The 12,078-nt window shown below is 40.5% G+C and overlaps 1 protein-coding gene across 1 annotated transcript in view; it reads right to left on the minus strand.

Annotated features, from left to right (window-relative positions):
- dse (dermatan sulfate epimerase) overlaps window positions 1-12,078 on the minus strand; it is an 85,814-nt gene extending 73,736 nt beyond the window's left edge. Inside the window, exon 1 of the mRNA XM_072555574.1 lies at window positions 12,022-12,078. The gene's annotated coding sequence lies outside the window, so the exon portion shown is untranslated. The remainder of the gene's footprint in view (window positions 1-12,021) is intronic.

The following is a 12,078-nucleotide window of genomic DNA, read 5'->3' on the forward strand; positions in this document are numbered from 1 at the left end:
GGCCTGTTTCCACACTGTAGGGAATCTAATCTAATTAAAAAAAAAGTGTTTTGTAAAGGATTACCATTACTTCTTTACTTTTGGACTCCGTAAGCCCATAAGATATAGGCATAGAATGAGGCTATTTGACCCACTGAGTCTTCTATGCTATTCAACCCAATCTCCTGCCTTCTGCCCATAATTCTCTGACTATTTGTAAAATCAAAGATCCTTTTTATCAGCTTTCTCAAACCTCTGCCACTTTGTGTACATATACATCCAGACCCCTGCTTCTGCACCTTCTGTTGAATCATATCCTTTATGTTATATTGTCTCTCCTTGTTCTTTCTATCAAATGTGTTACTTCAAACTCATTTCCAGTAAATTCCATCTGTTAGGTGTCGGCTCAGTGTAACCACTGAAGTTCTCATGTAGTCAATCACTATCATCCTCACAATTCGTAGTACGTCCAGGTTTGTATCATCTGCAAATTATGAAATGGTACCTGCTAATACATGAAGTCTAGATCACAAATACAGATTTAAAAAAAATCATGATACCAACCTTGTGAACATCACTTTAGATCATCCTCCAGTCCATACAGGAACTATTCCCCACTATTCTGTTTCCTATTACCCTGTGAACTTTCACCCCATGCTGCCACCCTCCCTTTTATTTCATGAACTTCAACTGTAAAAAAACCCATCTGACCACTCTTTTGGAAAAAGGGAAGTCAACATAACAGTGCGAACCAAAACTCTGTTTCATGCCAAATCATGACAATAGCTTATAAAGTTTTAACACAACGGTTTGACCTTATTCACATTATTAAAGGCATTCTGGAAATCTAGACTTTTACATCTTATACACTACATTAGTAAACTTTCTCAATTATATCTTCAAAGAATTCAACATGGTTGGTCAAGCATTTGTTTAGCTTTTGGCATTCATTATCATATATTTGATTTCTAGATACTGTTTCAGCTTGTACCCATTTAATAAAGATTGTATTATTTTCCTTCCAGCAATGTTAACCTGGCTATGGTTTTAACACACAGTATTTTCCTTTATAAATATATTGAAAATGTTAGTTTTCTTGGAGTGCAGGTTCATAGCTCCTTGGAAGTAGAGTCGCAGGTAGATAGAATAGTGAAGGTGGTGTTTGGTATGCTTTCCTTTATTGGTCAGAGCTTTGAGTACAAACATTCGGAGGTCATGTTGTGGTTATATAAGACATTGGTTAGGCTACTGTTGGAATATTGCATACAATTCTGGTCTCCTTCATATCAGAAGGATGTTGTGAAACCTGAAAGGGTTCAGAAGAATGTTGCCAGGGTTGGAGGGTTTGAGCTATAGGGAGAGGCTGAACAGGCTGGGGCTGTTTTCCCTGGAGCGTCGGAGGCTGAGGGGTCACCTTATAGAGGTTTACAAAATCACGAGGGGCATGGAAAGGATAAATAGACAAAGTCTGTTCCCTGCGGTAGGGGAATCCAGAACTAGAGGGCATAGGTTTAGGGAGAGAGGGAAAATATATAAGAGAGACTTAAGGGGCAACTTTTTCATGCAGAGGATATGTGTATGGAATGAGCTGCCAGAGGAAGTGGTGGAGGCTAGTAAATTGCAACATTTAAAGGGCATCTGAATGGGTATACGAATAGGAAGGGATATGGGCTGGGTGCTGGTGAGTGGGTTGTAGATTGGGATATCTGCTTGGCATGGATGAGTTGAACCAAAGGGTCGGTTTTCGTGCTGTGCATCTCAATAAATCGATGACTCATCAGTCCAATGGCACTACAGATTAATCTGAATAAATATTATTAAATATATGTAAGTGCTTCTGCTATTTTTGCTCACACTCATTTATCCAGATGTGCTCTGCCCAAAGACAGGTGCTTAGCTCATCTGTTCTTGCTGTATTCAGACTGGTTTTCCTTGGCAGTTTTTTTTAAACCAGTGTTGATTTGCCCATACCTTTTTCAGGGGCAGGGCAAGAATGCAGGTACCAAGTCTGCCTCAGCCAGAGCAGGAATCACACCCACATTGTTCGAGTTATTCTGAACCACATGCTAGTCATTTAGCCAAATGAACTAACTGATCACACCATCTCTATTGCAGAAGTGAAAATGGCTTGTAGTCTTGTGGAGGTGTTGTGAACCTTGTGGGTGGGGAGCCGTGGAGTAATTTTATATGTTCCTTCTCCACTACAAACAATTCATAATTTTACTGTGGGAAAGGCTGGTGGCATTTGTACTTTTTTTTAAAACCATACATCCTGTTCATGTCACTACGTATTGAGTATAAAGAAATGCAGAAAGCAAGTGAACAATAACTTGCAGCATAAGCATGAATACTTTTATGATATGCCTGGTGGACAGGAGTCAGTGAATGCCTTGTGTTACAGAACAATAATGTAAAGATTGTGTAAACTCACGCTCTAAAATTATTACAAAGCATTTCAGTTTTAAATAACTTTAAAAGTTAGCCCACAAAAAGATTGGTATTGTAGTTATATAACACACAATAACTTTGGTATTGGATCTTTTCAGATTACTTTCTAGGCTACATAACCTAAAAGCTACAATTACTATAATGACAGAGACACGGTGCATGTTCTATCCTTAAAGATTATTGCAGACAGGTTATCACTGTTATTTGTAGCAAATGCTAAGGATATGAATAAAGCACCTTGTTTATAAAAGAGAAAGTCTAAGCATAAGAGTCTGAGCCACCCAAAACAAGATAGTGGTCTTGAAAGACTTATGCTACCAACTCCAAACCTACAATAATATTTTTCCAGCACAGTTGATATTATTATACAGCTCATTGTCTTTGCATTGCATCAAATCTCATGTTAATTTCTATTCAAATTAAAGGCTTGTGATCATTTGAACTCCCTCATCCTGCACAAGCTTTGACCTACTACTACAGCAATAAGCAATCTTCTCAATGGGCAGGAAATTAGATGAGATGCTGGATAAGGCCTCCAATAATACAGCAGGGAACTGGAGAGGAGATAGATGATATCAGCAGCATTCACACAGAAAACAGTCCATGTTTTGAGATTATGTCAGTTGGCAGCATGTGGACAAGGAAGAGGATGCAGCCAAGTAAGGCTCTTTGGTGGATTCTTTATCTGGTGACGTGGAATCGAGAGGGGATACTATTATGTGAGAAAGCTATTTAATCATAGCCAGAGTAAAAAATGGAACCAAGTGCTGACTGGGCAACAAACAAGAGGTGCTGAAGGATATTGTGTTGTTGCCTATTTAGGACAAAGGGTGATGGAGGATCAGAAATGATAATGTACTGTGATTTCAACTACCAAAAACACTTCTAGTAATTTTGATTAAGGAAAGAAACCTAATTAAGGAGATTCAAATCGGAGTTTTGGGCACAGATTTGCAAGGCAGTGAATTTTCAAGAATCTTAAAGAATGAATGGAAGTTGTGGATGAGCTCAATAGATAGTATAGCATGGGTCAAGGAAAAGCATTTCTTGAGGGGGTATTGTCATGATACAGGAAGGGAGAGAAAGCAATAAATCCTTTTGTAGCATGGGCTCCTGCCTCTGCTGAAAGCAGAGCACATAGTTGGAAATTGTAAGCCTATAGATAATGAGATTTGGGTGGTGACAGGAACTGATGATAAAGAAATGTATAATTGTTACTTAATTAATCTCTCTAAGTGTCAATGAGATTGTAATAGTTAGGTGGTTGCTTTTGACCGGCAAAGGCATATTGGACCAAAGGGCCTTTATCTATGCTGGAGACCTCTGACTATTATTCTCCATTAGTTGTACATGACCTTGCACTTTGAAAAGTTAGTTTTCTTCCTCCTTCTATGATTTTTCTCTCTCGCTTGAAAGTGTTCTGCCCCTTTTTGGGGTGTGTTCATGACAGGAACCTTACCTAAATTTAAAATGTATCCTTGAAAGATTTCACTGCTAATATTTTATATATATTTTGGCACTTCTTTTTTCTAAGTTCACCATTATCTTATTTGTTTTCTGAAAATTAGGTACGGCTCCAATAATGTCAAGCTCAAATTAACTCCAGTATAAATTGTTTCAGAAACCACTAAGTTGAAGGAAGAATTTATTATTCTCAGATGTTACATTCAGCAGCATCTAATTTACATTTCTGAAAATCTCAGTAATCTCTGGCACACAAACATGGGTGCACATATCGAAGCAGCAGCTGATCATGACACTACAGCAACTCTACCTTTGGTTTTCTTGTAACTCATCTCTACAAAATATTTGATTATTTTGTCTGTTAAATTGAGTAAAAACTTGCCTGAATCTGAAATTTAGAGGATAAATAATTAATTTCCAAATTGCCCGCAGATCTTTGGAAATGATAGTGTATCGAGGGGTTCATTGCTTATTAAAATATTTTTAGCTCACAAACGGAACACTAAATCAAAACCTGATCTTATGGTATTAGAAACTAAATCTCAAAAATCTGGTTCATCTTCTGTCCAATACATGCTACACTCCAATTTTCTATATGTTTTCCGTTTAACTTAAAACAGAGTTTCCAGTGATATTTAGAAGTGAAAAAACTTCCAAAAATTAGACAAAAATCAGTTTTGAAAGACATATTCTATAATGCATCAAATAATGCATGACTTTTAATTTTATATTTTCAAAGCCTTCTCATGTCAAATGTCAAGTAAAGACATCATTCAAAAGATAACTCATAGGATTCAAAAAGTTATTTGCCATTATGCACTTTTCTTAGGTTTGACATATTGTTAATACTACACATTCATTCTCTAGTGAACTGAAGCATCACATTACTTTAAACCAGACTGGTTTAAACTGGTTTGATTGGTAACTGGAAGGGTACATTCCTGAGGTCACCCTATTCTCATTCATCATAATTTCTGGAATGTTGTCTACTGTTGACAGATTCATGTCCATTTTTTCACACAACTCAATGTGTAATTTTTCAGTCAGGCTTCTGTCCCTGTTGAAATAATGAAACCACCTTTATCCAAAACACAAATGACAGCCAAAGACTTTCAAAATGCTTTTCTTCCGACATTTAATTAAAAGGGCTGCTGTTCCTTGGTCCCCATTCTTACCTTTCCAGTCATGGTCAGAACATCAACAGTTATGGGTGATCTTCACATTGCTACAGCATTACCTCTGATATCTCACAAGGATCTACCCTTTAGGCCATCTTGCACTTATTCCACATCTACATGTTCTATATGCACATCGATGACTCTCTGCTTTATGAGACTGCCAATTCTATCAATTCCTCCACTGCCTCTAACTTAATACACTATTTACCTAAAATGAGCAGAATAACACTACAAAGACTTTTTAAAAACTCTTTGATTCAAGTAGCATTGTTACCATTACTGAAGAAAGGGGAAGAGGGTCCTTTGGGATGGCCTCCCCTTAAACTAGACTGGGACTTGAGTACTGACAAATGGAATAACTAGGGAAGTAGAAAGGGCTATAAAGTTGTCCAGCATGATGGGGCTGATAAGTGAATTCAGGAAAAATGTCTACTTAAATATATTAAGATGCCAAGACTATAAAGCAGAGTAGTGATCTGGATAAACCAAGCCAAATAGGACAGAAAGAAACACAGTTTAACAAAGGTAATAAGGCATTAGAGAATAGTGACTTTGGGGAAAAAAAACTAAACATGCAAAGCATTCAAAGCGTAATAGATTAGGTGAGGTGAGAGTGACTTCCGTTTAACAGCAGGGAGTCCACGTCAAATTTGAGCCTATGAACACTTTCCACGGGATGGCATCATTCTGAACACAAAGGAAGATGGCTGCATTTGTTGGAAACCAACTATACTAGCTCCAGGATATCTCTGCAGAAGTTCCTCCAGGTAAAGTCCTGGATCTAAATCTTGAGCTGCTTCATCCAAAAGTCTTTCCTCCAACAATAACATCAGAAGTGTGGATGTTCACTGGCAATTCTGAGAAAGTTGATAGCCTTACACCTGCTAAGGAGATACGGGGGGGGGGGGGGGGGGGAAACTATTTATTCAAAAGGATTGGGGACATCTGTTCTTAGTGTCAATGGATCGGTGTAAATAAGGTGATACATTTGTTCACTTGTGGAATGTGTGACAGTACTTCCTTCTCACGTTGGACGTGCATATTTCAGTGGGATGTCAGATAAGTAATTTGCTGGCTTATATCAAAAACTCTTAACAAAACTCATTCTCGTTAGGAAAAGAACTTTAATTTAATAAAGGTGAGTGGAATATGCATGTAATAGAACAATCCTGATACAGTTTCATGTATACCACATAGAGCAGATTTGAATGTATGAAGCTCAGCTCCCTTATCTGTTCTAGAACGTGGATGTATCTTTACACTTACAGGCTAGGAGAACACAAAGTGACATAGTAAGGACATTGGAAGATATTCATGTGTGAGTGAGAGACAGAGAACTTTCTGTAAGTTACATTCATTGACTGAAGTGTTCAACAGAGAGACAGAGGACGGAAGCTGGGGGCAAGTTTAACTCTTTGTGGTCTGATTTGAGTGTACACTGGCTTGTCATGGATTGAACATTTGTGTGTCGTTCCCTGGAGCTTGAGATCTGGGAATGTTATGAATTTAATTTGCAATCTGGGAATCTAAGATGATTTTAAAAGAAAAAGCCATTTTGTAGGACAATGATACTGGGCATGTTAGCTGAACATGATTACCTCATGTCCTGTCCCACATGGTTTAAACTAGTCCCTTGTTGTGATGTACTATTAAAAGGGAAGGTTATCCAGCCAAAGCAACCAGTCATTTGGGCCTGACTGGATCAAGGTTTCCCACTTTGATGTGCACGAGACTTAATTAGTCAAGTGTACTCAGACCGGTCAATGAGTTTCTCTTCCTCTGCAAACTTTTACGATTTTATTGCTGTTTATCGGATTAAGGACATTATGGCATTTTTGTAATTTTAATACTAATTTCAGTATGAAGACAGCTTGTTTGCAGCAATAAAGGGAGTAGCCTGAGAGAGCTCTTAGGGATAAGAGATGGCACCACTATTCTGCTAATGGCTCAAGCCTGACTTGAAGGTATCTATGTTATAGTGGAACACTGATGCTATTGGTAAATAGAAGTAATAATCTAAACTAAACTGTGTGAAAGAGCGTAATTCCAGACTACCACAGGGTATGATCCCTGGGACGAACCAAGAGACGCATCTACCCAACAATACAGAAAATTGCCCAGGTATGTCCTGTACCCAAAAGAGCAGGACAAATCCAATCCAGCCAATTACCACCCCAAGAGTCTACTCTCCATCATTGGTAAAGTAACAGAAGTGGTCATCAACAGTCCTGCCAAACTAGTTTCTGCTCAGCAATGACCTGCTGACTGACACCCAGTTTGGATTTTGTAATGGCCACTCAGCTCTTGAATTCATCACAGCGGTGGTTCAAACATTGACAAAACAATTGAATTCCTCAGGTGAGGTGAGAGAGTGACACCCTCAACACAGAGTCAGAGATGTCCAACAGACCCTTTGGTCCAACTCATCCATGCCAACCAGATATTCTTAACCTAATCCAGTCCCATTTGCCAGCACTTGGTCCATATTTCTCTAAAACCCTCCTATTAATAAACCCATCCAAATGCCTTTTAAATGCTTAATTGTATCAGCATCCACCACTTCCTCTGAGATCTCATTCCATACACGCACTACCCTGTGTGAAAACTTTGCCCCTTATGTCCCTTTTATCTTTCCCCTCTCACCCTAAACCTATGCCCTCTAGTTCTGGACTCCCCCACCTCAGGAAAAAGACTTTGTCTATTTATCCTATCCATGCCTCTCCTGATTTTATAAACCTTTATAAGGTCACCCCTCAGCCTCCCACATTCCAGGGAAAACAACACCAGCCTAATCAGCCTCTCCCTGTATCTCAAATCTTCCAACCCCAGCAATATCCTTGCAAATCTTTCCTGAACCCTTTCAAGTTTCACAACATCCTTCCGATATGAAGGAGACCAGAATTGCATGCAATATTCCAAAAGTGGCCGTACCAATGTCCTGTTCAGCTGCAACATGACCACCCAACTCATATACTCAATGCTCTGACTAATAAAGGAAAGCATGCCAAACGACTTTTTCACTATCATATCTACCTGTGACTCCACTTTCAAGGAGCTATGAACGTGCACTCCAAGGTCTCCATTCAGCAACACTCCCCAGGACCTTACCATTTAGTGTACAAGTCCTGTTCTGATTTGCCTTTCCAAAATGCAGCATCTTATATTTATCTAAATTAAACTCCATCTGCCACTCCTCAGCCAATTGGCCCATTTGATCAAGATCCTGTTGTACTGAGATAACCTTCCTCGCTGTCCGCTACACCTCCAATTTTGGTGTCATCTGCAGACTTACTAACAATACCTCCTAGGTTCACATGCAAATCATTTATATAAAATGACGAAAAGTAGTCAACCCAGCACCAAAGCTTGTGGTACACCAGTAGTCACAGGCCTCCAGTTTGAAAAGCAGCCCTCCACCACCAACCCCTGTCTTCTACCTTCGAGCTAGTTCTATATCCAAATGGCTAGTTCTCCTTGTTTTTCATGAGATCTAACCTTGCTAACCAGTCTCCCATGAGGAACCTTGTTGAATGCCTTACTGAAGTCCATATAGATCATGTCAATCGCTCTGCCCTCATCAATCCTATTTATTATTTTTTTCAAAAAACTCAGTCAAGTTCATGAGACATGATTTCCCATGCACAAAGCCATGGTGACTATCCCTAAATCAGTCCTTGCCTTTCCAAGTACATGTAAATTCTGTCCCTCAGGATTGCCTCCAACAACCCGTCCACTACGGATGTCAGGTTCACTGTTCTATAGTTCCCTGGCTTGTCCTTATCGCCTTTCTTCAATAGTGGCACCACGTTAGCAAACCTCAAGTCTTCTGCTACCTCACCTGTGACTATCGATGGTACAAATATCTCAGTAAGAGGCCCAGCAATCATTTCCCTAGCTTCCCACAGAGTTCTAGAGTAAACCTGATCAGGTCCTGGGGATTTATCCACTTTCATGCATTTCAAGACATCCACCACTTCCTCCTCTGTAATATGGACATTTTTCCAGATGTCACCATCTATTTTCCACACAGCCTATATCTTCCACCTCCTTTTCCATAGTAAACACTGATGCAAAATACTCGTTTACTATCTCCTCAATCTTCTGTGGCTCCACACAAAGGCTGCCTTACTGATCTTTGAGGAGCCCTATTCTCTCCCTAGTTACCCCCTTATCCTTAATATATTTATAAAATCCCTTTGGATTCTCCTTAATCCTATTTGTCAAAGCTATTTCATGTCCCCTTTTTGCCCTCAAGCATACTCCTACTGCCTTTATACTCTAAGGATTCACTTGATCTCTGCTGTCTATACCTGACATATACTTTCTTCTTCTTCTTAACCAAAAGCTCAATTTCTTTCATCATCCAGCTTTCCTTACAGCTGCCAGCCTTTCCATGAAGGAGACATTTGACCAAGTGCGGTATCATGGAGTCAGGGCAAACTGAAATCAATGAGAATCAGGAAGCAAACTGGTTTGGAATCATTTACTGGGTGTAACCACTGACTGCAGCAGTTTAAGACAGCAGCTTAATATAATCATCTCAACAACAGCCAGGGACATGAAATAAAGACTGCCCCAACCGGAGGCACCCACGTCCTGTGAAAGAGTTTTTAAAAATTAGGCTTTGGTCACTAAATAACAAGTGCCATTCATGCCATGCATGTGACAAATAATAAACATCTCCAACAAGGGAGAATCTAATAAGCTCCCCATAATAATTGTCATTCCCATCACTGAATCCTTCACCCACAAGGTGCAGGGACTTACTCTCTATCAAGACGTTTTAACTGGAAGTGCCATGCGGCTGTAAAATAGATCAGATGCTTGTAGTGACCCGTCACCTCTCAAACCTGTCCAACATCGAGAACAAACAAGTCAAGATTGTGATAGAATACTTGTCTGAACAAGTGCAACTCCAGCAACACTCAAAAGCTCATCACTGTCCAGCATAAAGCAGCCAGTTAGATCAAACTCCACCACTTTAGCATTCACTTCCCTGTACTACCAGCACACAATGGCAGCTGCATGTATCATCTAGGAGATGTATTGCAGCAACTCATCAAGGCTCATGCTGGAACTATGACTGCTACCACTTTGAAAGACAACAGCAGCAGATCTATGGCAACACCACCCACCAAGCAATTCTTCTCCAAGCTACACACCACCCTGACTTGGAATTAAATCACTATATCTCTTCCTAACTGTACTGTGAATGCATTTCCAACGCATTGATTGAAGCAGTTAAAAATGTAGATCTCCATGCCCTTCTTCAGGACAATTATAGATTGCGAACAAATGCGAGTCTTGCTGAAGACCTGCATACTGCACAATCATTTTTTAAAATGAATAACACAGGCAGAAATAAATGGGATTTAGAAAGTATTTGCTGGAAAGTGTCAATGGTTCTAATAACGCCTGTGGAGAGAGAAATGGAGTTATGTTTCTTGTTGAAAATTACTTTTCTTCAGAACTAAATAAATGGGTTTGATTGAAAGGTTATTACAGAGGTGACCTGGCAGAGTGATTATGCTGAACTTTAAATATTCCAGGATATTCAACTTTTATAAGGGATAAACAATATGGAAAAAGGAAATAGAAGCATTTCTGGCCTGTTGATTTGCGGGGTTCCAGCAGCTGGCTCTGCAAATCTCAGATACTGCCTGCTCTGCTGTGCTTTTCCAGCATCACGCTCCTGACTTTGCAACTTGAGCCCAGATTTCTGAAGTGATTGGGGAAGAATGTGAAGCTGGGTGTGTATGAGCAACTACAAAGGATCTCTTCGATGTTGAATCACGTGAAGATCGCTGGTTTGAATATCAGTGGACAGCGGCATGTCCTGGCTCGCTATGGTTTGCCAGATTATTGTGACGTGTCTATCTCTACACTACAAATGCTAGTAGAGTGCCAGCATTAGGCCAATGGGCCAAATGGCCACTTTCTGCAACGTAAATGTTTATTATTAAATAAAAACAAAGCGAATAAAGATATTACTGGCACATATTTCATCAATATTTTTGCAGTAATTGTCAAACTTCCCGGCAGGAGTTAATATTAAAGTGATTAAACAGTTAAAGGAATATAATTCTTCAAAGCCTAACACAGCACTTTTGACAGTTTATACTAATTCCATCCACACGAGTGACAGATGAGGTTTCATTTGTTTGCGGCTTGAAGTTACCACGGAAGGACAGCAGATTCCCATTTCATGTGCCCTGTCCCTGGCAGCACGCGTGGTCTAGAAACCTTGCCCGTTTCCCCCCCCCCTCTGCACCCTCTCAATGGCCATTCCGGCCGTGGCTGGCTGGCCGACTTACACTCCCACGAATGGAGAGGAGAGCGGGGGGGGGGGGGGGGGGTGGTAGCCGAAATCTGCCCGCAGACCGGGAAAACCTCAGCGCCAGGTTTTCAAAAGTCAGAGCCCGGGAAAGAGCAGTCAATCCCGGACAGCGGCTCAGCGCCGCCTGGGCTCCTCTGAAATAGAAATCAAAGTACAGCCGGGGCGAAGCGTCCCCAAACTCACAATGAGGAGGGATGGGGGAGTCTCACACACACACACACAACCGGGGGGGGGAAAGAGAGACAGAGAGAAAGAGAGAAAGAAAGAGAGAGAGAGAGAGAGAGAGAACTCCTCGCCCCCACCGGTAACTCGACTTGTTTCAGAAACAAAAAGCAAAGCCTTTAATGAGCAGATTCCCTTTACCCCCCACCCCCCCAATTTAACCCTTTGCGCGCCGCCACTTCACCCAGTAACAACACACAGAGTGACCCGGGGAAGCAGGGTCTGACAGCCGGAGGTTCCTCTCAAACATTCCCGGGACACCTCATTCCCCAAATATACCCCTCGGCTCATTTCATTCAGTCTCCAATTGGAAATGCAACTATCACAAGGAACATGCAAGAAATTCTCAACTGCTTGTTCTTCCCACTCCCCTCTCTCTGAAATCCCAGTTACCTTTTTTTATATATTTTCCGTCCTGGATCCCGATGGATACAAGCTGATAGGTGGTGG

The sequence above is a fragment of the Chiloscyllium punctatum genome, chromosome 3, assembly GCF_047496795.1.
Source record: "Chiloscyllium punctatum isolate Juve2018m chromosome 3, sChiPun1.3, whole genome shotgun sequence".
In the NCBI taxonomy this organism is placed as follows: domain Eukaryota; kingdom Metazoa; phylum Chordata; class Chondrichthyes; order Orectolobiformes; family Hemiscylliidae; genus Chiloscyllium; species Chiloscyllium punctatum.